Raw genomic sequence first — 26123 nt, forward strand, 5'->3', positions numbered from 1 at the left:
CCAGCAGGATGAGCCTCACGTGGGAACTTGTTAGAGATATAAATTTCCAGGACCCATTTCAAACCCACTGAATCAGAAATTCTAAGGTCAGATTAGCAATGTGATTCAATAAGCCCTCTGAGTATTTCTGATGACATGCTAACATTTGAAAATCACTGCTTTTGACTTTAAAAATAATCTGGATCCAGATCTGCCCACAGAAAATATTCAAAATATCCTTACAGATTACCATGAAACAAAACAGCTTTAAAAAGAAAATATATTATTTTTAAAAATGTACTTGAGTGCCTACTAGGCCTATTTTTTGCTATTGGTTGATGACGATGCTGATGAGGATGTGGGTTACATGTGTCTACGTTTTTCAGTTCTAGGTATGCCAAGCCCTGTGGTGTGCTAGTGAATGCTCAAGAACCAGTTCTCTGGAGGGGAGAAAAAGACACACCCTCATTTATAGAAATGCTCACTTCTGGGATGCAAATTCTGCTGGCAATTAATATTTCTTTTTTTTTTTCTTTTAGGCACTTTTTATTTTCCAAAAAAATTGTCGTTAATATATAAACATCTCATTCTCTCAAAAAATTCTACAACTATACAGCCATTTGCTCCATTATTTGCATAGGAAATGACCACAATACAAAAATAAGAGGGAAAAAGAAGCAAAACAACAACCAACTTATGCTTTTTATGTAGGTAATGTTTCCACGTATAAACATTTTGAAGCCTCTTACAAAATTATTTACACCGTTTGTCATCTATTTACACATTTTAAGAGCAACTCTTCTAACAAACAAAACTATAATTTATCAAGTTATGAAAATTGTTTTCTAAAAAAACGTACTATATTGCCACAAAATAAATAAAGATAAACAATATTTTTAAAACAAAATTAAATTTTCATTTCAATTAAGACCCCTTTTGGCATTTTGCTTATGGATTCTGCCCTTCGGTTAGCAGCATCAGCATCACATTACCGTTTCATATTGCATATGTGTAGCACTTGCTGCCTCACCTCTTCAACATAGCATTTCTATTTAAAGGCAGACACTGAGTCAGTATGAACAGATCAACTGAACTGCACTGTAATTTAGATGAAATTACTGTGTCTCACTGTACATTACATGCAAAACCCACATAAACTGTCATTTATCCGACAGTGCTGAACGAGCAAACATCTCGGTATAAGAAAACGTCATCAATTCAACATTGCCATATGTGAAAACTAGTCCTTCTTAAAAACGATACTGCGTTTAGCTTATTGTAAGAGGTTTAGCTTTCATATATTTAACTATCTTTAAGCTCTTCAGTTTACAATTCATATAAAACGTCTGTTTTATTTAAAATAAACACTGCTATTTTAATCAGTGCATGGAATTTGCTTTTAAAGTTCATTGAATGATTACTATTCCTTCCCCTTAAAGGAATGAATTTGGTGGTGTTGGAAGGCATCTTACCACAAATTCTGAGAATGCACTCATGGTTATTTCCAGAAAGAAAGATGATTTTCCCCCAAAAGAATCCTAAAAAGCTTGTAAAAAACCTATAAAGCTGATTTGCATATTTACAAAATCTTGAATAGCAAATATAGGCAACTCATATATAAAAAAAAAAAAAACCCAAAACACATTTGTTCAATGGCTATTATTTGTGAATTGCCAGGTACTGCTGCGGGAATCATCTATCCTCAAAAAACCTACTCGACGTCAAGTAAAATCTTGACACATAGTCTATCCATCCTTCTTCCGGCGCCTGCCTGCTGACTTGTTTACTAAACACTGTCCCGTTAAGTGGTGGCGCCCCCGCCCCACCCGCATGCGGCTGCCTGTCAGGAGATGAAGCCAGGAGGGCTGCGGAGCGTGGGGCGGCTGGCGGCTGGCGGCTGGCGGCGGCGCTCAGCTCTGGTGCCGCTTCATGCGCAGGGCCAGGTGGTCCGAGCGTGAGAAGCTGCGGTTGCACACCCCGCACTGGAAGGGCTTGGCGCCCGTGTGCTTCCGGTAGTGGCGAGTCAGCTCGTCGGAGCGCGCGAACCTCCAGTTGCAGCCTTCCCAGGTGCACTTGTCCGGCTTCTCACCAGTATGAGTCCTCAGGTGAGCTTTTGTATAAACTTTTGTGCAGCCAGGATAATCGCAGTAGTGGATAGGATGCGGCGTTTCTCCAGGTCGGGGTTACTCCTTCTATTGTAACTGACAGGTTGGATGTTTTGCGAATTGACTGGCAGGGTGGCAGGTACATTTGGGTTGTGAATTGCCAGCTTGGAAGCACTGGTAGCAGCATAGGATGGCAGTGAGGTTAAATTCTGGAGCATCTCTGCTTGTCTATCGGGACTTCCAGGCTCTGAGCTCGGTGGTGATGGGGGAAAGTAAGTGGCCTGTTGTGGCAGAAACTGGCTTGGCATTGTGTATGTGCAAGGGGCATGCCCTGGAATTGCTTCGTTGCAGTCTGTGGAACGGCAGAGGTGTGTGTGTTCAGGCCTGCCATGGCGGCGGACATAGAAACATTGAGAGTGTCCATCACTGCTGTCTGGTTTGCAGAGCTGGGCACATCTAGATCCGGTGTGTTCAGCAGCTGGTACAGGTGGCCCTGCTGGGGACGGACAGAAAGACGAAGATCTGGTGTCGGAAGTTCTTGTTTGATAAAGATATTGTTCACCTCTGGAGCTGCGGCCTGCTGGGAGCTGAAAATACTGGTGAACTCGGGGAGGGCCTGGGTCGGGGCCGGAGGAGGGGCGGTCGTTTCACTCTGGTGGCTGAAAATGCTAACCGGCGCTGTCTTGACGTGTGTTATGCACGGTCTCTGGGACTTGCAGAGGCCAGTGCTCAGGTGAGTGCTGTCAGGGAGGAAGACGTTCGTGTTGATAGTGTAAGGCAGCCCTTCACCGTCAGTGCCACTGAGGCACTGTCTCGTCTACACTTTTTATGCTCTGGAATTATCGGAACTGGAGGAAGCGGAGGTGTCAGGCACTTTTCCTTTCACATCTTGTCTGGACCAGCTCCTCCGGGGCAGCTGCGGGCCCGCGGCGGGCGGCGGCGCCGGCTGCGGGGGCTGCGGGGGCTGCGGGGGCGGGTGGTGGTGCGAATGCTTCAGCTCCTCGCCGGGGCAGAGCGCGCGTCGCGGGCCGGGTTCGCGGCGCCCAGCACCGGCTTGAGCTGAGCGAACACGGGCTCGTCCTGCGGGGCCGGCGGCTGAGGCACGGGTCCCAGGCGGGCGCTCACGGTCAGCACCCGCGTCGCCATGGGCGCTCGCTCGGGGGGCGGCTCCGGGCTCGGGGCGCGGGGCGCGGGGCGCGGGTCGAGCGCGCTTCCCACCTCGCCCTCGCTGGCTCGGGCCGGCGAGCTCGGCGCGGGGCCGCGGACACGGGAGGGGAGGTTCCGCGGGGCCCCCTCAGCCAACAGCAGGCAGTTTTCGAAGGCGCGCACGAGAAGCCAAGCTCTTCCGCTCCGCCACGCGTAAACGCCAGCGTCCTCCGGGCGGGCGGCCACTTGCTCCCGCCCCGCCCCACCGCGCTCTCTCACTGGCCGGAGCCCCTCCTGCCACAGCCCATCTCCGCGAGCGCGCCTACCTGCCCCGCCGACAATTACTATTTCTTTCATACAATTAAGCATAAATTCTGGAATATAGTTGTGTTTTTAAGGATTCATTCATTCATTTATTCATTTAAAAGGCAGAGTCACGGAGAAAGAGGGAGAGACAGAGAGAGATTGATCTGCTGGTCCATTCCCCCAAGTGGCCACAACAGCCAGGTCTGGGCCAAGCTGAAGCCAGGAGCCAGGGACTTCACCCTGCTCTCCTACCACGGTGACAGGGGCCCAAATACTTGGTCCCTCAAGGCTTTCCCAGGCATATTTGCATGGAGCTGGATTGGAAACAGAGCAGCCAGGTCTTGACCTAGCATTCCAAATGGAATGCTTGTATCACAGGTGTCAGTTTAACCCACTGTGCCATATGCTGGCTTCTGGAACATAGTAATTATACTTAAATGTTAGTTGAATGAATTGTGAAAGAATAAACTAAGGATGACCCCAGAATTTTATTTTTGTGGTAACGAAATTTCTTTGTGAATGAGGACTTTAACATCCCATACCGTTCTTTCTGAATTGTAATAACTTTCACAAATGTAACAACAGAAAGAAAACTTGAATGAGACATGCATGTACTTAGAATATATTCTTTGAGTAGCACTCTTTATTACATACTGCAACAAATCAGGCTATTTAAATACAGACCATTTTCAACATAGCACTTTATGACAATTAAACACTTTACAAATCAATTTTATTGTTCCTTTCTTCAATCTCAAGAGGTAATAGATACGAGTTCCCTATTTTCACAGATGAAGAAAGTAGGGCACAAAGAGATCATCAAGCTTTCATGTGGTGTGTTAATAGAACAACTGGGATAAGGACTTGATTCCCAGAATTTCCCAGCCAGAGTTGATTGAGTAATGTTTTCCGAAATGAGGCTGATTTTAAGTCATTTTTTTAACTTTTATTTAGTAAATATAAATTTCCAAAGTACAGTTTATGGATTACAATGGCTTTTCCCCCCCATAACTTCCCTCCCACATGCACCCCTCCCATCTCCTGCTCCCTCTCCAATTCCATTCACATCAAGATTCATCTTCAATTATCTTTATATACAGAAGATCGATTTATATAAATTTATATCATATTTATATATTAAGTAAAGATTTCATCAGTTTGCACCCACACAGAAACACAAAGTGTAAAATACTGTTTGAGTACTAGTTATAGCATTACTTCACATTGGACAACACATTAAGGACAGATCCCACATGAGGAGTAAGTACACAGTGATTCCTGTTGTTGACTTAACAATTTGACACTCTTGTTTATGACGTCAGTAATCTCCTTAGGCTCTAGTCATGAGTTGCCAAGGCTATGGAAGCCTTTTGGCCTTTTGAGTTTGCCGACTTCAATCTTATTCAGACAGGGTCGTAGTCAAAGTGGAAGTTCTCTCCTCCCTTCAGAGAGAGGTACCTCCTTCTTTGATGGCCCTGTTCTTTCCACTGGGATGCACTCATAGAGATCTTTCATTTAGGTTTTTTTTTTTTTTTTTTTTTTTCTTGCCAGAGTGTCTTGGCTTTCCATGCCTAAAATACTCTCATGGGTTCTTCAGCCAGATCCGAATGCCTTAAGGGCTGATTCTGAGGCCAGAGTGATTTTAGGACATCTGCCATTCTATGAGTCTGCTATGTATCCAGCTTCCCATGGTGGATCGTTCTCTCCCTTTTTGATTTTATCAGTTAGTATTAGCAGACACTAGTCTTATTTGTGTGATCCCTTTGATTCTTAGACCTATCAGTGTGATCAATTGTGAACTGAAATTGATCACTTGGACTAGTGAGATGGCATTGGTACATGCCACCTTTTTTTTTTTTTTTTTTGACAGGCAGAGTGGACAGTGAGAGAGACAGAGAGAAAGGTCTTCCTTTGCCGTTGGTTCACCCTCCTATGGCCACCGTGTCCAGCACACTTCGGCTGGCGCACTGTGCTGATCTGATGGCAGGAGCCAGGTGCTTCTCCTGATCTCCCATGGGGTGCAGGGCCCAAGCACCTGGGCCATCCTCCACTGCACTCCCTGGCCACAGCAGAGAGCTGGCCTGGAAGAGGGGCAATCAGGACAGAATCCGGTGCCCCGACCAGGACTAGAACCCGGTGTGCTGGCACCGCAAGGTGGAGGATTAGCCTAGTGAACCACGGTGCCAGCCTGTACATGCCACCTTGATGGGATTGTATTGGAATCCCCAGGCACGTTTCTAACTCCACCATTTGGGGCAAGTCGGATTGAGCATGTCCCAAATTGTACGTCTCCTCCCTCTCTTATTCCCACTCTTATATTTAACAGGGATCACTTTTCAGTTAAATTTAAACACTCCCTGATCGGCGACAACTAACTGAGCACCAAAGGGGAAACCTGTTGAAGTGAAATGGACACTATGAGAAACAGTGACTTGATCAGCCCTTGTCCTGACTATTGATGTACAATGTAATACTTTATCCCTTTTAGTATTTTTTTGTTCTAGTACTATTGGTTGAACTCTGTAATTAACACACAATTATTCTTAAGTATGATTTTCAATGGCTTTGGTCTGCAGTAGTGGCTGTGTTTTCCATTGAGCACGGTGTACCAGGCCTGAGTAGCAGTCATAAGACTTGTCCTATCCCTTCTTGCCAGCCCTGATTTGCCAATAGTCCCTGCTTAGGGTCCCTTAAAGGGTGAAGCATCCTACATATTCTTAAAAGCATCCAATTTCCCAAGCTACAACTGCTTTGTTTAGAGATGGATGTCAGACCTTGCAGTGACTAATCAATAGACCAGAGAGTGGCTTATCTTTTTAAAAAAATTATTTATAAATATATTTATATTTATATAAATAATATTGAAAGACAGAGTTACAGAAATATTACAAAAAATATTTAAAGACAGAGTTACAGAGGGAGGTAGAGACAGAGAGAGAGAGGTCTTCCATCCACTGGTTCACTCCCCAGATGGCTGCAACAGCCGGAGCTGCGCTGATCCAAAGCCAGGAGCCAGAAGCTTCCTCCAGGTCTCCCAGGTGGGTGTAGGGACCCAAGGACTTGGGCCATCTTCTACTGCTTTCCCAGGCCATAGCAGAGAGCTGGATTGGAAGAGGAGCAGCCGGGACTAGAACTGGAGCCCATATGGGATGCTGGTGCTTCAGGCCAGGGCGTTAACCCACTGTACCACAGTACCAGCCCCGAGACAGTGGCTTAAACATAACAGGGTGATGATATCCCCTCCAGAATTGGAACAACGAAGGATGAAAAAAAAATCAGGGGCCAGTGCCGTGGCTCACTTGATTAATCCTCCACCTGCGGCCCTGGCATCCCATATGGGCACCAGGTTCTAGTCCCAGTTGCTCCTCTTCCAGTCCAGCTCTCTGCTATGGCCTGGGAAAGCAGTAGAAGATGGCCCAGTTGCTTGTGTCCCTGCACCCGAATGGGAGACCAAGAAGGAAGCACCTGGCTCCTGGCTTTGGTTAGGCCCAGCGCTGGCCGTGGTGGCCATTTGGGGAGTGAACCAATGGAGGGAGGACTTTTCTCTCTGTCTCCTCTCTCACTGTCTACAACTCTACCTGTCAAATAAATTTTAAAAAAAAATCAATGTGGGAACTTAAAGTTAAAAGTTGTGATATGAAGACACTTTGGACTGTTAGTAACTGAAGTTATGAGATGGGAGAATTATTCATAAGTAGAAATTTTGACTTAGAGAACAGACCTAATGAAGTGATAATAAAGCAAGAAGTTAGAGAAAGGAAAATAAATGGTCAGAAAAACAAAATGCGCACCATGATACAGACCATGCAGCAACTGGAGAGAAGCGGAGGAGAGGACAGGCAGTTGTTGGATTTCCTCTGGTGACTGGCAGCTTTCCAGCTTCTATCCACTTGCACGTGTGCAAGTTCTGTTATGTGGAACAGGAACTCTGCATCAGGGACTTAGCCTAAAGGGGTTTGCAGGCTTCACGTAAACAGAAGCCTGGAGCAAGTTCAGGGCTGCAGCAGCAGCTCCACAACCTCCAGACAGACTAAATTCCTCCAGCCTCCCCATCACCATCCTTGACCTGCAGCTTTAACCTCTTGGTGGCTGTCACATGGCCTCCAGCCTCAGGTCTGTTTGCAGGCCAGAAGGAGAGGGAAATGATGGAGAGAACTGTTTTCCACGTTTAAGGGCACTTCAAAAGGTTTATGTCCAACAGAAATAAAAGACAAGTCTATTTTGGCATTCTGAAGGCTTTTAGGGATCTATGGATACATTTTTTTCCTCATATGCATTTTCCATGAACTCTGAGGAATTCAGATAGATATCAGGAATGCAAAATTTCTCCTGGAAGATTCTGCTGTTGTTTCATTCATCTGAACAGTGACATGGACTACCAGCAGCTAAAAGATTAAGAAATACTGTAGCCTCTCCTGCTCTCTGCTCCCTTTTCTCTCTCTCTCTCTCTCTCTCTGTCTCTCTCTTTTTAGCATTTCACTTTGCTGCCCAGGACAAAGTTGGCAGTCCAGTTAATAAAGGAGAAAATTGTGTAGGCAGTGTATGCCAGTATACTTATACCTGCACCCCTACCATGTGGGTAACTTGAGTTTTGAACTAAAACAGAACCAGCGTGGAGGTTTGCCCAGTGGGAGGTATGTCAGCCATCATAATTCCACTGTCTCCCACTTTGAGTCAGTATAGCTGCCCTACCCAGAAGAATGCTATATTGTTTTATAACACTTGAAAAAATTAAGCCCAGAAGCAGATTTTGGCCTAGCAGTTGAGAAACCTGTGTCCCATACCAGAGTGCCTGTGTTAGGTTGCCAGCTCTGGCTCCTGACTCTAGCTTCTCACCAATTCTTCTTGGAGACAACAGAGATGATTCAAGTTATTTGGTTCCTGCCACCCACGTAGGGACCTGGATTTGATTTAGGTCCCTAGCCAATCTCCACCTGTTGTGGGCATTTATGAAGTTAACCAGTGAAACGATTTTCTCTCTTCTCTTTCTGTCACTTTGCTTCTCAAATAAAGCATTTTTTAAATCCCAAGATAAACCAGTATTGTGATGCAGTGGGTTGAGCTGCTATTTGGGATGCCCCCATTCCATATCAGAGTAGCTGGGTTCAAGTCCTGATTCCAGTTTCCAGCTAATGTACACCCTAGGAGGCACAGATGATGGCTCAAGTAGTTGGATCCCTGCCACACATGTGAGAGACTCCGATTTAATTATGGGATCCTGGCTTCAGCATGGCTCATCCCTGACAACGGCATATGGAGAGAGAACCAGCAGATGGTAGATCTGTGTGTGTGTGTGTGTGTATGAGACTCTTTCAAATAAATAAATAAACATTTTAAAAATTCATGGATTGGAAAATGGAATTTTTTCAACTTTTATTTAATAAATATAAATGTCCAAAGTACAACTTTTGAATCATAGCGGCTTTTCCCCCATAGCTTCCCTCCCACCTGCAACCATCCCATCTCCCGCTCTCTCCCATCCCATTCACATCAAGACTCATTTTCAATTATCACAGAACATCAACTTAGTATATACTCAGCAAAGATTTCAACAGACTGCACCCACACAGACACACAAAGTATAGAGTACTGTTTGAGTGGTAGTTTTACTGTTAATTTGCATAGTACAACACATTAAGGACATAGATCCTACATGAGGAGTAAGTGCACAGTGACTCCCATTGTTGATTTAACAATCGACACTCTTATTTATGACTTAAGTAATCACCAGAGGCTCTTTTCATGAGCTTCCAAGGCTATGGAAGCCTCTAGAGTTCACAACCATTGATCTTATTTAGTCAAGGCCATAGTTAAAGTGGAAGTTCTCTCCTCCCTTCAGAGAAAGGCCTCCTTCTTTGATGGCCCGTTCTTTTAGCTGGGATCTCACGCACAGATATCTTTCATCTAGGCCATTTTTTTCCCACAGTGTCTTGGCTTTCCATGCCTGCAAAACTCTCATGGGTTTTTTAGCCAGATCTGAATGCCTTATGGGCTGACTCTGAGGCCAGAATGCTGTGTAGGACATCTGCCATGCTATGAGTCTGCTGTGTATCCCGCTGCCCATGTAGGATCATTCTCTCCTTTTTAATTCTATCAATTATTATTTGCAGACACTGGTCTTATTTATGTAATCCCTTTGACACTCAATCCTATCTTTTTGATCAATTATGAACTTAAACTGATCACTTTAACAAGTAAGATGGCATTGGTAGAAGCCACCTTGGTGGGATTGAATTGGAATCCCCTGGCATGTTTCTAGCTCTACTATTAGGGATAAATCTGAGTGAGCATGTGCCGAACTGTACATCTCCTCCCTCTCTTATTCCTATTCATGTATTTAACAGGGTATCACTTTTCAGTTAATTTTAAATGCCTAAGAATATTTGTGTATTAATTAAAGATAGTATTAAGTAGAACCAAAAAAAAATACTAAAAGGAATAAAATAGTAAGTTGTTCCTCGACAGTCAGGACAAGGGCTGATCAAGTCATCGTTTCCCATAGTGTCCATTTCACTTCAACAGGTGTCTTTTTAGGTGCTCAGTTAGTTGTCACCAATCAGGGAGAACACATGATATTCATCCCTTTGGGACTGGCTTACTTCACTCAGCATGATGTTTTCCAGATTCCTCCATTTTCTTGCAAATGACCGGATTTCATTGTTTTTTTTACTGCTGTATAGTATTCTATAGAGTACATATCCCATAATTTCTTTATCGAGTCTTCTGTTGATGGGCATTTAGGTTGATTCCAGGTCTTAGCTATTGTGAATTGAACTGCAATAAACATTGAGGTGCAGACAGCTCTTTCATTTGTCAATTTAATTTCCTTTGGGTAAATTCTAAGGAGCAGGATGGCTGGGTCATGTGGTAGGGCTATATTCAGTTTTCTGAGCAATCTCCAAACTGACTTCCATAGTGGCTTTACCAGTTTGCATTCCCACCAACAGTGGGTTAGTGTCCCTTTTCCCCCACATCCTCACCAGCATCTGTTGTTAGTTGATTTCTGCATGTAAACCATTCTAGCAGGGGTGAGGTGAAAGCTCAATTGTGGTTTTGATTTGCATTTCCCTGATTGCTAGTGATCCTGAACATTTCTTCATGTGTCTGTTGGCCATTTGGATTTCCTCTTTTGAAAAATGTCTATTTAGGTTTTTGGCCCATCTCTTAAGTGGGTTGTTTGTTTTGTTGTGGAGTTTCTTGATCTCTTTGTAGACTCTGGTTATTAAACCTTTACCAGTTGCATAATTTGCAAATTTAAAAAAACAAACATTATCTGCTAATGGCAAATTTGAATATGTTAACAAGTCATGCCAAAGCAACTTCATTAAAATTAAAAAAAAAATAGAAGAGGCCAGTGCTGTTGCTTAGTGGGCAAAGCTGCCACCAACAGTGCCAGCATCCCATATGGGTGCCAGTTTGAGTCCCAGCTGCTCCAATTCCAAGCCAGCTCTCTGCTATGGCCTGGGAAAGCAGTGGAGGATGGCCCCATTCCTTGGGCCCCTGCACCCTCATGGGAGACCCAGAAGAAACTCCTGGCCCTGGCTCCTGGCTCCTGGCTTTGGATTGGCACAGCTCTGGTCATTGTGGACAATTAGAGAGTAAACCAATGGATGGAAGACTTTCTCTCTCTCTCTGCCTCTGCCTCTGCCTCTCTGTAACTCTGCCTTTCAAATAAATAAACATTTATTTAAAATAGAATAGAAAGTTAGGGAAACAGTGTAAACAGTATCTTTTTTTAATTTTTTTAACTTTTATTTAATGAATATAAATTTCCAAAGTACAGCTTATGGATTACAATGGCTTCCCCCCCCATAACTTCCCTCCCACCCACAACCCTCCCCTTTCCTGTTCCCTCTCCCCTTCCATTCACATCAAGATTCATTTTCAATTCTCTTTATATACAGAAGATAAGTTTAGCATATATTAAGTAAAGATTTCACAGTTTGCACCCACATAGAAACACAAAGTGAAAAATACTGTTTGAGTACTAATTATAGCATTAAATCACAATGTACAGCACATTAAGGACAGAGATCCTACATGAGGAGTAAGTGCACAGTGACTCCTGTTGTTGACTTAACAAATTGACACTCTTGTTTATGGCATCAGTAATCACCCTAGGCTCTTGTCAGGAGTTCCCAAGGCTATGGAAGCCTTTTGAGTTCACCGACTCTGATCATATTTAGACAAGGTCATAGTCAAAGTGGAAGTTCTCTCCTCCCTTCAGAGAAAGGTACCTCCTTCTTTGATGACCAGAGTATCTTGATTTTAGCAAGGCACTTAATAAACTCTATTGCTGTCATTGCAAAAAGATGGGCAACTTAGCTTGTAGTAATCTAAATATAAAGCTGGCTAAATAGAGTTATCCATTGTGCTGACAAATTTTTAACCCAACAAGAAGCCTTTTGAGGTGAACCAGTAGTCTCTGCCCTTGACTTTGTCCTGTTCAGTATTTTGGGTGGTGACCAGGAAGAAGAGAGAAGTTCCCTGAACCAAAGTTGGGAGGATAGCCACTAATGATGGGTGATAGAGTAAAAATGTGCAGGCCAAATGACCTAGGTTGAAAAATCAATCACACAAATAGGGGTGTGGTATAATAGCCACACGTGATAGAGAAACCCAAAGGGCTCACGTTTAATCCAAGTCGACTCTGATGATGTGTGGCTTACTTGCCCCTCTCCCCCTTTATCTTACTTAGCAAACCCATAATTCAGGTGAAATCCAATCCTAACCATTCTACACCTGCACTTGTACAGCTGTTAAGTCGCTAGAGAAAAACACAACCATACTAGGAGTCCTCACTTTAAAATCATGGTCAAGGAGGCCCTTAACACTGTGCCTCATAGCCCCATCTGAGTGCTCCTGGCTGTACTGGGGCTTTTCCCTATGTCCCGCAGCTGAATAAATACTTCACACATTCTCCTCTCTCCTCAAGTCTTTCCATCTACTGCCTTATCCTCCTTTTCAGTGGATGCCCCTGCTTCCCATTTATTTGAAAAAACTGACGTGAGCGAAAGGAAACCTGCACCAAGCCTCCTGCCGCTCCTCCACCTGCTCCTCAGCACCTCCACCCACATCCACCAGCATTTGCCTGGGACAGAAGGAGCTCTCTACGTGCGCACTATTTCCCGCCCTCGGTTCCTCTCCCGACTCGTCAATTGTCCCTGTTAGTACAGTTCCTATCAATGCTGAAATGCGCTATCATTACTCCAGGAGCTGACTCCAGATCTGTGTAGCTCCAGAGACGTTTCCTCTGCGGCTCTCCTGGCCCGGGGGCATTTCCTCTTCACAGGTGTGTGCTCCTCTCCCCCACCCCCACCAGGGACACCTGCAGCCTCCAGACCTCTCCAGACCTCTCTGCTCTGCAGCCCTCTCAGCTTTGCTCTCGTGCTCTGGCTTGGCCTTGGCCTCAACTGAGTTCTCAACTGTCTCTTTTCTGTTTTTTCTGTTTTAAAATTGTGGATTTTCATTGTATTTGATTTTATTAATTTCATTTCTCTGTCTCCTGCTCAGCCAGGGCTTTGTCCCTGGGCTCACTCTCACCCAATTGACACCCCTTGGCAGTCTCCTCTCATCCCTGAGGGGCCTGAAGCCCTCTGCAGCCTGGCTCCCTCCCTCCCCCAACTCAGACCCTACACTCAGTGTTGTCCTCTGCCCCTCCATTCTTCTGCTGACACTCAACGTGCCACCAGCCCAATGTTGATCCCCTCCCAGCCTGCCCTACCCACAGCCTTCCTCATCTCAGAAGGTAACTACACACTACCAGGGGCTCAGGCCACAAACAATGCAATTCTTTTCCACTCCTCTTGGCATATCTCATGTTTCATCCACCAGAAAACTCCTCAGTGCCTCTGCCTTCAGCAAACTCCCAGAGTCTGACCCCCTTATCCTTTCCACGGTCGTCTCCCTGGTCTGCTTGCTGCTTGCTGTCCTTCCCTTACAGTTGGGCCCCAGTCTCAGGTGGAGTAGAGATCCACTTACGTACAAATCAGCTCCCTCACTCTCTGGTTCTAAATTTCTCAGGGGTCCTATTTCCTTCCAGATCTAACACACCTGTGAGGTCCTTTGCTAACTCCTGCTCTACTGCTCTCCCTCACGCACTGGGTCCCAGCCAAGGTGGCCTCTTTCTCCTGGAACACACCACATGGGTCCCACGTTAGTGTGCGTACTACTGGAACATGTTCTGAAAATACCCATAGTCAACTCCCTTAGGTCTTTGGTCATGTGTCACCTTCTCAATGAGGCCTCTGCTGATGAATTCCTTTAATACGGCAGCTCCCTTCCTAACCTCCCCTCTCACCCATCCGTCTGCATGCTCACAAGAGGCCCATGACCTACCCTTAATGGGTGTGAGAACGAAGAACAGCTGGAAAGAAAGCAAAGGTCATTGCAGGTTACTTTAGGAGAATCACAATTTCCAGACTAGGAATGTGTAGTGTTACTGTTAACTTTTTTAAAGATTTATTTATTTGTTTGAAAGTCAGAGCTACACACAGAGAGAATGAGAGACAGAGAAGGAGAGACAGAGAGAGGGGGTCTTTCATCCACTGGTTGACTTCCCAATTGGCCGCAACAGCCGGGGCCATGCCAATCTGAAGCCAGGAGCAAGGAGCCTCCTGCAGGTCTCCTACACAGGTGCAAGGATCCAAGGACTTGGGCCATTTTCCATGGCTTTCCCAGGCCATAGCAGAGAGCTGGATCGGAAGTGGAGCAGCCAGGACTTGAACTGGTGCCCATATGGGATGCCAGCACTGCAAACCACGGCTTTACCCACTATGCCACAGCACCGGCCTGACTGTTAAGTTCTTGAGCATTTATTATGCATTTTATATCCATTCTTATAACATTGAGTGTTCACAAAAATGTTATAAGGTGGGCACTCGGTTTTGTCAATGAAGAAAATAAGAGAAAAGTTAAATAAATTTCCCGACTCGCGGAGCTGAGAATTGGTAGAAGCAGGATTCTGACTCAGGCAACTGACTCCAACAGGCACCTGTGTATGTAACACAACGTGGCTGGGCTCTGGGAACCAGGCTGAATGATGTAAGGGTGGGGAAAGTGGCATTTCCTCATAAAAGAGCATATATCTGGTGAACATGCCAATTTTCCAGGGTATGAAGGGATGAACTAGAAGAATGATGAGATTTTTAAATTGCTGTAAAAAGGAAAACCCAAAGTTTGCAATGCAGACAATACAGAGAAGCAGACTTTAGCTCAATATTGGAAAAGAACATTTTAACTCTCAGACTAGTACAAAATTAGTATGCCCTATTATTCAAAGTGGCTACTTCTTTATCACAAAAATTTATGCAGAACCTGGATGAACATCTCCTGGGCATAAAGCTCTTCATGTGGAAGCTGAGACTTGACTTTCCGCTTTGCAGGTGTCGTGGTTTACATGGTGGCTTACTTGGATGTTAAGAGCAGTGCAAAGAAGGAGCAGCATGAGACCCTGCCTGTTTACTATCCTGGGAATGAGCAGCAATGCTTTCCCTTCCACTCCGCATGCACCCTGGTCATGGGTAGGGGAGGGGTCTATTCCATTTCCTAAATGTAAAGTTGTGGCCCCCATATAAATGCAGTGAAGTTAAATACACAGAATTCTTATTTTATCCATACCGGAAAGCTGGACATATGTTAACCGTGTTCTCAGGAAAACTTGCCAGGCTAGAGGAAATCTGACTAGAGACAGGCACAGCTTAATTGTAAAGAACTCAAGAAGCCAATTAAAATGAGATGTGTCTCAGAGGGGGCATCTCTGGAGGTTAAATGAGTAGGAATGAGGAATGGTGGTGGGGCAAAAACAGAAACTGAGAGAACAGAGTCTGCATTTGCCCACTCAACAGCTTTCTATTCCTTACCCTTGGTCTAATGACTTCTTGGCCACAGGGAGGCAGCATAACACAGCCTACCTCTGATCGGAGTTCAAATCCTGTCTGTAACACTTGCTGGTCATGAGACTACACTGGGCATTTCCTCTCGGACCAAGCCCCGGCTTCAACAGCTCCCTTAGAATCTGCCTCAAGGGTGTGCTTTCAGGTCCTATGAAGATAACATCAACAAAGCCAAGTGTGATTTTGTCAATCAAAAAGGTCAACTCCTGTCGCTCCCCCTCTTCGTGGAGGAACGACACAGGACCCTGCGCTGTTCTTTTGTCTGCTCGGCCCTCCCCGGGTTTGCTGCTGGTTCTTCCCAGGTTGGCTACCAACCCTTCCACCTCTGTGGAAGGGCGGTTCCCCCTGCCACTTTCCCCACTTCCGCGGGGGAGTGGCACACTGCCGGCCAGCCGGCTCTCTTGGGGGCTGCTCAGGTGTTCCCCTTAGATGTTCCTGGTGCATGTTGTCTCTCTCCTCCTTTATAGTCCTCTTCCACCAATCCCAACTCTGCTACCCACACGCCGAGTATGCTGCTCTCCTGCAATCAGGAGCAGGATCAGCTCCTGCAGGTCATCACTCAAGCTGGCGAGAGGCAGCTGCGTAGAAGCTGTTTACTCCTCTCCCAGCGCCATATTGTGGGAGAGCAGATGTATAGAATAAGTCTTAATTCCAGTAACAGTCTAGTCCGAGTTGCTCCCCACAAACTCCCTTCTCTCTTCTGGATCCTGGGAAGGGAATCTTCTGGAGCTATTTCAAAGAGTGATTCAAAGAGCAGTACTAGTCCACCAACTGTGGTCAGTAGGAGACCAGGTCAGCATGTGAGTTAGGCTGTACATAGGTGTACTACTTCTTTCATGTAGGAAATCTACCAAAAAACAAAGAAGGAAAGAGATAGAGAGAAGAAAGAAAGAAAGAAAGAAAGAAAGAAAGAAAGAAAGAAAGAGAGAGAGAGAAAGAAAGAAAAAGAAAGGAAGGAAGAGAAAGAGAAAGAAAGAAAAAGAGAGAAAGAAAGGAAGGAAAGAAGAACACCAATGTACTTAATGCTCTAGTTGCAATAGTCTGGTGCAAATATTTCATGTCATTGTAGACCAACACACATTTAACACTTGTGGCACTATATCTATAGATGCTGTAATAAGGGATAAGGTATAAGGACACAGCAACTAGATTCTAGAGTCAGACTGCCTGGATTCAGATGCTGCTTCTACTTCTTACCAATTCTGGGAAACTTACTTGCTGTGCCATAGTAACCTCATCTGTAAAGTGGGCATATTAATGATGCCTCTGAGTTAATAAATGAACAGCCTTCAGAATAAAGCCTGGCATAAGGTAAGCATCATTAAGATTTTATTATGGAGATTTCTGGCAAGATGGCGGAATAGGAAGGGAGCACACTGATAGTCTGGGGAGAGATAGTTTAATAAAAGTGGAGATACTGCAGGTTCAAGGAAGAGTAGGGGAGGAAACAGCAGAAGAAACTCTTCCGGAACGCGTGACTCACAGCGGACCTGCGTGGAGAGCGTGGGAGCCCACAGTTTGGGACATCAGCGGCAGACTCAACACACCAGCGCTGGAACGCGAGGTGAGCCGAACCTCAATAGCCCGAGACACCGGCAGGCAAGCAGAGAGAGGAGACTAGAGGGAACGACCTCCGGGGGGGGAAGTTCACAAGGCTAACTGGAAGAGAGAGAGAGAGAGAAAAAAAAAAGGGTGACTAGTATGGACATGGGTTTCTCTCTCTCTGCTCACCTCTCAAGGGCGAGCAAGACAAAGAGCAGGCGCCATCTTGGACATACGTCATAAGCAGAGCGACCTCAGGTCTGTACCGGCCCCGAGCCTAGCAGAAAAACCTGACTCTGGGCGGGGCGAATTAACAGGAGATTAGGACCTAGTAAATTTGTGGTGCTACTGAACTGAGACTGTGAAAAAAGAGACGGTGGGGGAGAGAACTCACGGAATTCACGTGAGCACTCTCCAGAGACGCTACAATTCCGTAACTTTGGCAACCCAGTGGGAGGCTGAAGGAGAATTTGAGCCCACTCTGAGGGCCGAACAGATTCCCTGTGGGGATCTTGGGAAAGAGCTTCCGATCTCTGGCTCCTGTGGGTATATCATTTGCCTGCTAACTACCTCCAACTTCATTCAGCTGTGTGGAATTACTTCCCTTTTGAATCAAAAAAAAAAAAAAAGAAAGAGAGAGAGAGAGATTTACCACGCCTAACCTGGGAGTGTCACCTTTGGCACACCAAACAGAGCTCTCAGGCCACACCCATCTCAAGCCCTAAGGCTCCATCAAAAACAGACAGTCCACTTAATCTAGAGTCATAGTATAACAAGAAAAAGCACCACAGTGAAGAAACCAAATATCTCCAATATGCCAAATAACAAACGCAAAAACCGAGGTAATAAAAACAAGGAAGTCACTATGACGCCCTCAAATGAAAAAGACACCCCAATTCAAGATTATGAAGATGATGAGATAGAAGAAATACAAGAAGCAGATCTCAAAAAATTGATAAGAACATTAAGAAGTTCTCAAAAACAAATTCTTGAACTACAGAAATCCTTAATGGACAAGATAGAAAATCTCTCTCGTGAAAATGAAATATTAAGGAGGAATCAAAATGAAACGAAACAACTAGTACAACAGGAAACTGGGATAGTGACTGAAGTGAAGAATTCAATAGATCAAATGAAAAACACAATAGAGAGCCTTACAAACAGAATGGGTGAAGCAGAAGAGAGAATATCGGACTTAGAAGACAGAGAACAGGAAAGGATACAGTCAGACCAAAGAAAAGACGAGGAAATTAGAAATCTAAAACATATTGTCGGGAATCTTCAGGATACTATTAAAAAACCCAACATCCGCGTTCTAGGAGTTCCTGAAGGCATGGAGAAGGAGAAAGGATTAGAAGGCCTTTTTAGTGAGATATTAGCAGAAAATTTCCCAGGTTTGGAGAAGGACAGAGAAATCCTAGTACAGGAAGCTCACAGAACCCCTAATAAACACGACCAAAAGAGATCCTCACCACGACACGTTGTAATTAAACTCTCCACGGTGAAACATAAAGAAAAGATCCTAAAATGTGCAAGAGAGAAACGTCAAATTACTCTCAGAGGATCTCCAATCAGACTCACAGCTGACTTCTCATCAGAAACTCTACAAGCTTGGAGGGAATGGCGAGATATAGCCCAGGTACTAAGAGAGAACAACTGCCAGCCCAGAATATTATATCCTGCAAAGCTATCATTTGTGAGTGAAGGTGAAATAAAGACTTTCCATAGCAAACAGAAATTGAAAGAATTTGTTGCCACTCATCCAGCCCTGCAAAAGATGCTTAAAGATGTGTTACACACAGAAACACAGAAACACGGTCATCAATATGAAAGAAGGTAAAGGAAGGAAACCAAGGAAGGAAAGCTCACAGCAAAAGATCACAGGGAATTCAAAACATATATTAGAACTTATCTTTGGCAAATTGCAGGGCAAAGTTACCACTTATCATTAGTCACTTTGAACGTGAATGGCCTGAACTGTCCAGTTAAAAGACACCGATTGGCTGATTGGGTTAAGGAACAAAACCCATCTATTTGCTGCTTACAAGAAACACATCTTTCCAACAAAGATCCATACAGACTGAAAGTGAAAGGCTGGAAAAAGATATACCATGCCAACAGAAATGAAAAAAGAGCAGGCGTAGCCATCTTAATATCGGACAACATAAACTTTACCACAAAAACTGTTAAGAGAGACAAAGAGGGACACTATATCATGATTAAGGGATCAATTCAACAGGAAGATATAACAATTATCAATGTATATGCACCTAACTACAGGGCACCAGTTTATCTAAAAGATTTATTAACTGACTTAAAGGGAGACTTAGACCCCAATACAGTAGTACTGGGGGACTTCAATACTCCACTCTCAGAAATAGACAGATCATCCGGTCAGAAGATCAACAAGGATACAGTAGATTTAAACGATACTATAGCCCAAATGGATCTAACAGATATATACAGAACTTTCAATCCTACAGCTAAAGATTTTACATTCTTCTCAGCAGTACATGGAAGCTTCTCTAGGATTGACCACATACTAGGCCATAAAGCAAGTCTCAGCAAATTCAAAAGAATTAGAATCATACCATGCAGCTTCTCAGACCATAAAGGAATGAAGTTGGAAATTAGCAACTCAGGAATCCCTAGAGCATACGCAAACACATGGAGATTGAACAACATGCTCCTGAATGAACAATGGGTCATAGAAGAAATCAAAAGAGAAATCAAAAACTTTCTGGAAGTAAATGAGGATAACAGCACAACATACCAAAACTTATGGGACGCAGCAAAAGCAGTGTTAAGAGGAAAGGTTATATCAATAGGTGCCTACATCAAGAAATTGGAAAGACACCAAATAGATGAGCTTTCAATTCACCTCAAGGATCTAGAAAACCTACAGCAAACCAGACCCAAATCTAGTAGGAGAAGAGAAATAATTAAAATCAGAGAAGAAATCAACAGGATTGAATCAAGAAAAACATTACAAAAAATCAGCCAAACGAGGAGCTGGTTTTTTGAAAAAATAAACAAAATTGACACCCCATTGGCCCAACTAACTAAAAAAAGAAGAGAAAAGACCCAAATTAATAAAATCAGAGATGAAAAAGGAAATGTAACAACAGACACCACAGAAATAAAAAGAATCATCAGAAATTACTACAAGGACTTGTATGCCAGCAAACAGGGAAACCTATCAGAAATGGATAGATTCCTGGACACATGCAACCTACCTAAATTGAACCAGGAAGACATCGAAAACCTAAACAGACCCATAACTGAGACAGAAATTGAAACAGTAATAAACGCCTTCCCAACAAAGAAAAGCCCAGGACCAGATGGATTCACTGCTGAATTCTACCAGATGTTTAAAGAAGAACTAACTCCAATTCTTCTCAAACTATTCAGAACAATCGAAGAAGAGGGAGTCCTCCCAAATTCTTTCTATGAAGCCAGCATCACCTTAATTCCTAAGCCAGAGAAAGATGCAGCACTGAAAGAGAATTACAGATCAATATCCCTGATGAACATAGATGCAAAAATCCTCAATAAAATTCTCGCCAATAGAATGCAACAACACATCAGAAAGATCATCCACCCAGACCAAGTGGGATTTATCCCTGGTATGCAGGGATGGTTTAATGTGCGCAAGACAATCAATGTGATACACCACATTAACAGACTGCAGAAGAAAAACCATATGATTATCTCAATAGACGCCGAGAAAGAATTTGATAAAATATAACACCTGTTCATGATGAAAACTCTAAGCAAACTGGGTTTGGAAGGAACATTCCTCAATACAATCAAAGCAATCTATGAAAAACCCACAGCCAACATCCTATTGAATGGGGAAAAGTTGGAAGCATTTCCACTGAGATCTGGTACCAGACAGGGATGCCCACTCTCACCACTGCTATTCAATATAGTTCTGGAAGTTCTAGCCAGAGCTATTAGGCAAGAAAAAGAAATTAAAGGGATACAACTTGGGAAGGAAGAACTCAAACTATCCCTCTTTGCAGATGACATGATTCTGTATTTAGGGGACCCAAAGAACTCTACTAAGAGACTATTGGAACTCATAGAAGAGTTTGGCAAAGTAGCAGGGTATAAAATCAATGCACAAAAATCAACAGCCTTTGTATACACAGACAATGCCATGGCTGAGGAAGAACTTCTAAGATCAATCCCATTCACAATAGCTACAAAAACAATCAAATACCTTGGAATAAACTTAACCAAGGACGTTAAGGATCTCTACGATGAAAATTACAAAACCTTAAAGAAAGAAATAGAAGAGAATACCAAGAAATGGAAAAATCTTCCATGCTCATGGATTGGAAGAATCAATATCATCAAAATGTCCATTCTCCCAAAAGCAATTTACAGATTCAATGCAATACCAATCAAGATACCGAAGACCTTCTTCTCAGATCTGGAAAAAATGGTGCTGAAACTTATATGGAGGCACAAGAGACCTCGAATAGCTAAAGCAATCTTGTACAACAAAAACAAAGCCGGAGGCATCACAATACCAGATTTCAGGACATACTACAGGGCAGTTGTAATCAAAACAGCATGGTACTGGTACAGAAACAGATGGATAGACCAATGGAACAGAATTGAAACACCAGAAATCAACCCAAACATCTACAGCCAACTTATATTTGATCAAGGATCTAAAACTAATTCCTAGAGCAAGGACGGTCTATTCAATAAATGGTGCTGGGAAAATTGGATTTCCACGTGCAGAAGCATGAAGCAAGACCCCTACCTTACACCTTACACAAAAATCCACTCAACATGGATTAAAGACCTAAATCTATGACCTGACACCATCAAGTTACTAGAGAACATTGGAGAAACCCTTCAAGATATTGGCACAGGCAAAGAATTTCTGGAAAAGACCTGGGAGGCACAGGCAGTCAAAGCCAAAATCAACTATTGGGATTGCATCAAATTGAGAAGTTTCTGTACTGCAAATGAAACAGTCAGGAGAGTGAAAAGACAACCGACAGAATGGGAAAAAATATTTGCAAACTATGCAACAGATAAAGGGTTAATAACCAGAATCTACAAAGAGATCAAGAAACTCCACAAAGGGCCAGCGCCGTGGCTCAATAGGCTAATCCTCCACCTTGCAGCGCCGGCACACCGGGTTCTAGTCCTGGTCGGGGTGCCGGATTCTGTCCCTGTTGCCCCTCTTCCAGGCCAGCTCTCTGCTATGGCCAGGGAGTGCAGTGGAGGATGGCCCAGGTGCTTGGGCCCTGCACCCCATGGGAGACCAGGAAAAGCACCTGGCTCCTGGCTCCTGCCATCGGATCAGTGTGGTGCGCCGGCTGCAGCGGCGGCCATTGGAGGGTGAACCAACGGCAAAGGAAGACCTTTCTCTCTCTGTCTCTCTCTCTCACTGTCCACTCTGCCTGTCAAAAAATAAATAAATAAATAAATAAATAAATAAATAAATAAAAAAGAAACTCCACAAAAACAAAACCAACAACCCACTTAAGAGATGGGCCAAGGACCTAAATAGACATTTTTCAAAAGAGGAAATCCAAATGGCCAACAGGCACATGAAAAAATGTTCAAGGTCACTAGCAATCAGGGAAATGCAAATCAAAACCACAATGAGGTTTCACCTCACCCCGGTTAGAATGGCTCACATACAGAAATCTACCAACAACAGATGCTGGCGAGGATGTGGGGAAAAAAGGACACTAACCCACTGTTGGTGGGAATGCAAACTGGTCAAGCCACTATGGAAGTCAGCCTGGAGATTCCTCAGAAACCTGAAGATAACCCTACCGTTCGACCCAGCCATCCCACTCCTTGGAATTTACCCAAAGGAATTTAAATTGGCAAACAAAAAAGCGGTCTGCACCCTAATGTTTATTGCAGCTCAATTCACAATAGCTAAGACCTGGAACCAACCTAAATGCCCATCAACGGTAGACTGGATAAAGAAATTATGGGATATGTACTCTTTAGAATACTATACCGCAGTAAGAAACAATGAAATCCAGTCATTTGCAACAAAATGGAGGAATCTGGAACACATCATGCTGAGTGAAATAAGCCAGTCCCAAAGGGACAAATACCATATGTTCTCCCTGATCGGTGACGACTGACTGAACACCAAGAGGGAAACCTGTTGGAGTGAGGTGGACACTATGGGAAACGGTGGCTTGATCAGCATAGCCCTGACTGTTAATGAACAACTTAATACATTATCCCTCTTAGTAGTTTTTTTATCTGTTCTACTTAATATGACTGGTTTAGATCTGTAATTGATGCACAGTTATTCTTAAGTGTTGAAAATTAACTGAAATGTGATCCCTGTTGAACATGGTGGTGGGAATGGGAGAGGGAAGAGATGTATAATTTGGGACATGCTCAGGCTGACTTGCCCCAAGTGGTGGAGTTGGAAGCATACCAGGGGATTCCAATTCAATCCCATCGAGGTGGCATGTACCAATGCCATCTCACTGTTCCAGGTGATCAGTTTCAGTTCACAGTTGGTCATGGTGGAGGGACTGGGAGTCAAAGGGAGCACATAGACAAGTCTAGTACCTGCTAACGCTAACCGATGGAGTAAATAAAGGGGAGAGTGATCCAACATGGGAAGTGAGATACTCAGCAGACTCATAGAATGGCAGATGTCCTAAATAGCACTCTGGCCTCAGAATCAGCCCTAAAGGCATTCAGATCTGGCTGAAAAGCTCATGAGAGTATTTCAGGCATGGAAGCCAAGACACCCTGGCAAATGATCTCTGCGAGTGAGATCCCAGTGGAAAGAACAGGTCATCAAAGAAGGAGGTACCTTTCTCTGAAGGGAGGAGAGAACCTCCACTTTGACTATGACCTTGTCTAAACAAGATAAGAGTCGGAGAACTCAGAGGGCTTCCATAGCCTTGAAAACTCATGACTGGAGCATAGGGAGATTACTGATGCCATAGACAGGAGTGTCAATTGGTAAAGTCAACAACAGGAGTTACTGTGCACTTACTCCTCATGTAGGATCTCTGTCCTTAATGTGCTGTACATTGAGATTTAATGCTATAACGAGTACTCAAACAATATATTTCACTTTGTGTTTCAATGGGGGTGCAAACTGTTGAAATCCTTACTTAATGCATAGTAAACTGATCCTCTGTAAAAAAAAAAAAAAAAAAAAAAGAAATTATCAATTCCCAACTTGACTCTCACTGGGATTAAACATGACAATAGGTCTGCTCTGATTTCATCATCATTTAAAAAAAATCATCTATTATTTTTCACTTTATGTTTCTGTGTGGGAGCAAACTGTTGAAATCCATACTTGATGTATACTAAGCTGATCTTCTGTATATTAAGATAATCAAAAACTAATCTTGATGTGAATGGAAGGGGAGAGGGAGTGGGAAAGGGGAGGGTTGTGGGTGGGAGGGACGGTATGGGGGGGAAGCCATTGTAATCCATAAGTCGTACTTTGGAAATTTATATGCATTAAATAAAAGTTTAAAAAAAAAGATTTTATTATGATTATTCTTGGTGAACCTGTAAAAGTTTGCTGTTAGGAGATTAAGCCAATTTGCCTTCAGCTGTTACAGATGACTTATTGTGTGAATCTTTCTTTTGGTTCCCTTCCTTCCTCCTTCTCTTTCTCTTCTTCTTTCTTTTCTCCTCCCCCCCCCTTCTCTTTCACTTGGTGGAATAGATAACATGATCTTTTCTACTATTCTGCCAGCACCTAAAGTTATATTGAGCTCCTGGTGCATCCACTCATCAACATAAATAACACTTTGAAATGGCTTTTATTGGGTTGTACTCAGGTACAAGTCCTGGGCAAGAAAGTTTCTGTATCAAATGTTTCTGGGAGACATAGTGGTCCTGCAGTTTCCCCTGAGGGAAGCAGATCGTTCGCTTCTCTTGTTCCTGTTTATTAGGTTGATGACCTCTGTGCTGATGACATTGCTTGTCTTGACTCTTGCTCCATCTACCCACATAAAAACAAGGGACAATATTTTGTGAGCCAGTTCGAAGAATAATTAATACATTGTCACATTTGTAAAATAAGAACAAATTAAATACTAGTTTTAAAAAAGGTAGGTTATATAAGAATAAGTTTAACACAGCCAGTCAGAACCTGTAGCCATTTGTGTCTGTGTTCGGATAGTTTAACCTGGTAATCCCATATTCTACTACATTCAAAGTTATCTTTGAATAATACCCATCTTTGCCCATTTAGTCAGTTTCCTCTATAATCTGTTTTTATTTATTGTCCTCTAGGAAAAACACTTCAACTGCATGGCTTGGTTTTTTTTTTTCTATGTGTGCAATTTAGATGAGAGTGGCCTAAATTTTCATTCTTTCTTGTCTTTGCTGTGTAAAAAATTGAAGAATCAGCATTGCACTGTTTGAGGGAATTATTTGTAGAATAAGAGAAAGCACTCAGCAGATGTCCCCTCTCACATGCATCCTTTTTCCTCTCTAAGAAAGGAACTTATTAAGAAGAGTCCTCCAACTAAGGAGATTCTTAAGATGACATAACTAGAATTGATGATACACACCATCAAGCCACCTTAACAGTGATTTATAAAATATTTTTGAAAGAAATTCTGTTGTTGACGTGCTAGCTGTCACTCTTGCACTGTTTCTGCATCTAGTCTATAGGAATGTAGGAGCATCTGAGCTATATTGACTTCTGCCCCTCTCATCTGAAGTATTGCTTACCGTACTCATGAGTGTACATTGTAGGGTCACATCTAATCTTCCCACTGAACCTTCGTAGCTTCATGGGGCGAATTTTCAAGTTTTAGAAGTGGGCAGAAAGTTATTGGAGTAGATTTTTATGACTTTTGAAATGGGTTCTGCTGGCTTCTCATCTTTTTTGGCTTTTGTGATGCTCTGAGCACATTCACTAAGCAGCTGAGAGTCCAGTCACTGGATTTTAAAATCATATACATCTGTAATGCTTGGTGTGTTCACCATCCAGATTGTCTGAGAGGCAAAACAAGACAATTTTAATGATAAAGTAAAATATGAGGAAAACATTCTAATTTAGAGATTGGGTCACTCTTTCTATTCACAGTACACAAAGAAGGTTCAAATTAGGCCAAGGAAAGAAGTGCTAATAGTATTACCCTTTTTTGTAAACTGTTTTTTCCAT

General features: G+C 43.5%; 2 protein-coding genes and 1 pseudogene across 12 annotated transcripts in view; 2 read left to right on the top strand and 1 right to left on the bottom strand.

The window, feature by feature from the left end:
* The window catches only part of LOC138843592 (rho GTPase-activating protein 20-like), a 1064354-nt gene that overhangs the window by 197782 nt on the left and 840449 nt on the right, over positions 1 to 26123 (top strand). The gene's annotated exons all lie outside the window — the stretch shown is intronic.
* Positions 1 to 26123, top strand: part of LOC103346233 (protein transport protein Sec24B) — a 230300-nt gene that overhangs the window by 10535 nt on the left and 193642 nt on the right.
* Positions 1878 to 3230, bottom strand: LOC100357119 (Krueppel-like factor 5 pseudogene; annotated as a pseudogene).

Source organism: Oryctolagus cuniculus, chromosome 8 (genome assembly GCF_964237555.1).
Source record: "Oryctolagus cuniculus chromosome 8, mOryCun1.1, whole genome shotgun sequence".
NCBI classification, from domain to species: domain Eukaryota; kingdom Metazoa; phylum Chordata; class Mammalia; order Lagomorpha; family Leporidae; genus Oryctolagus; species Oryctolagus cuniculus.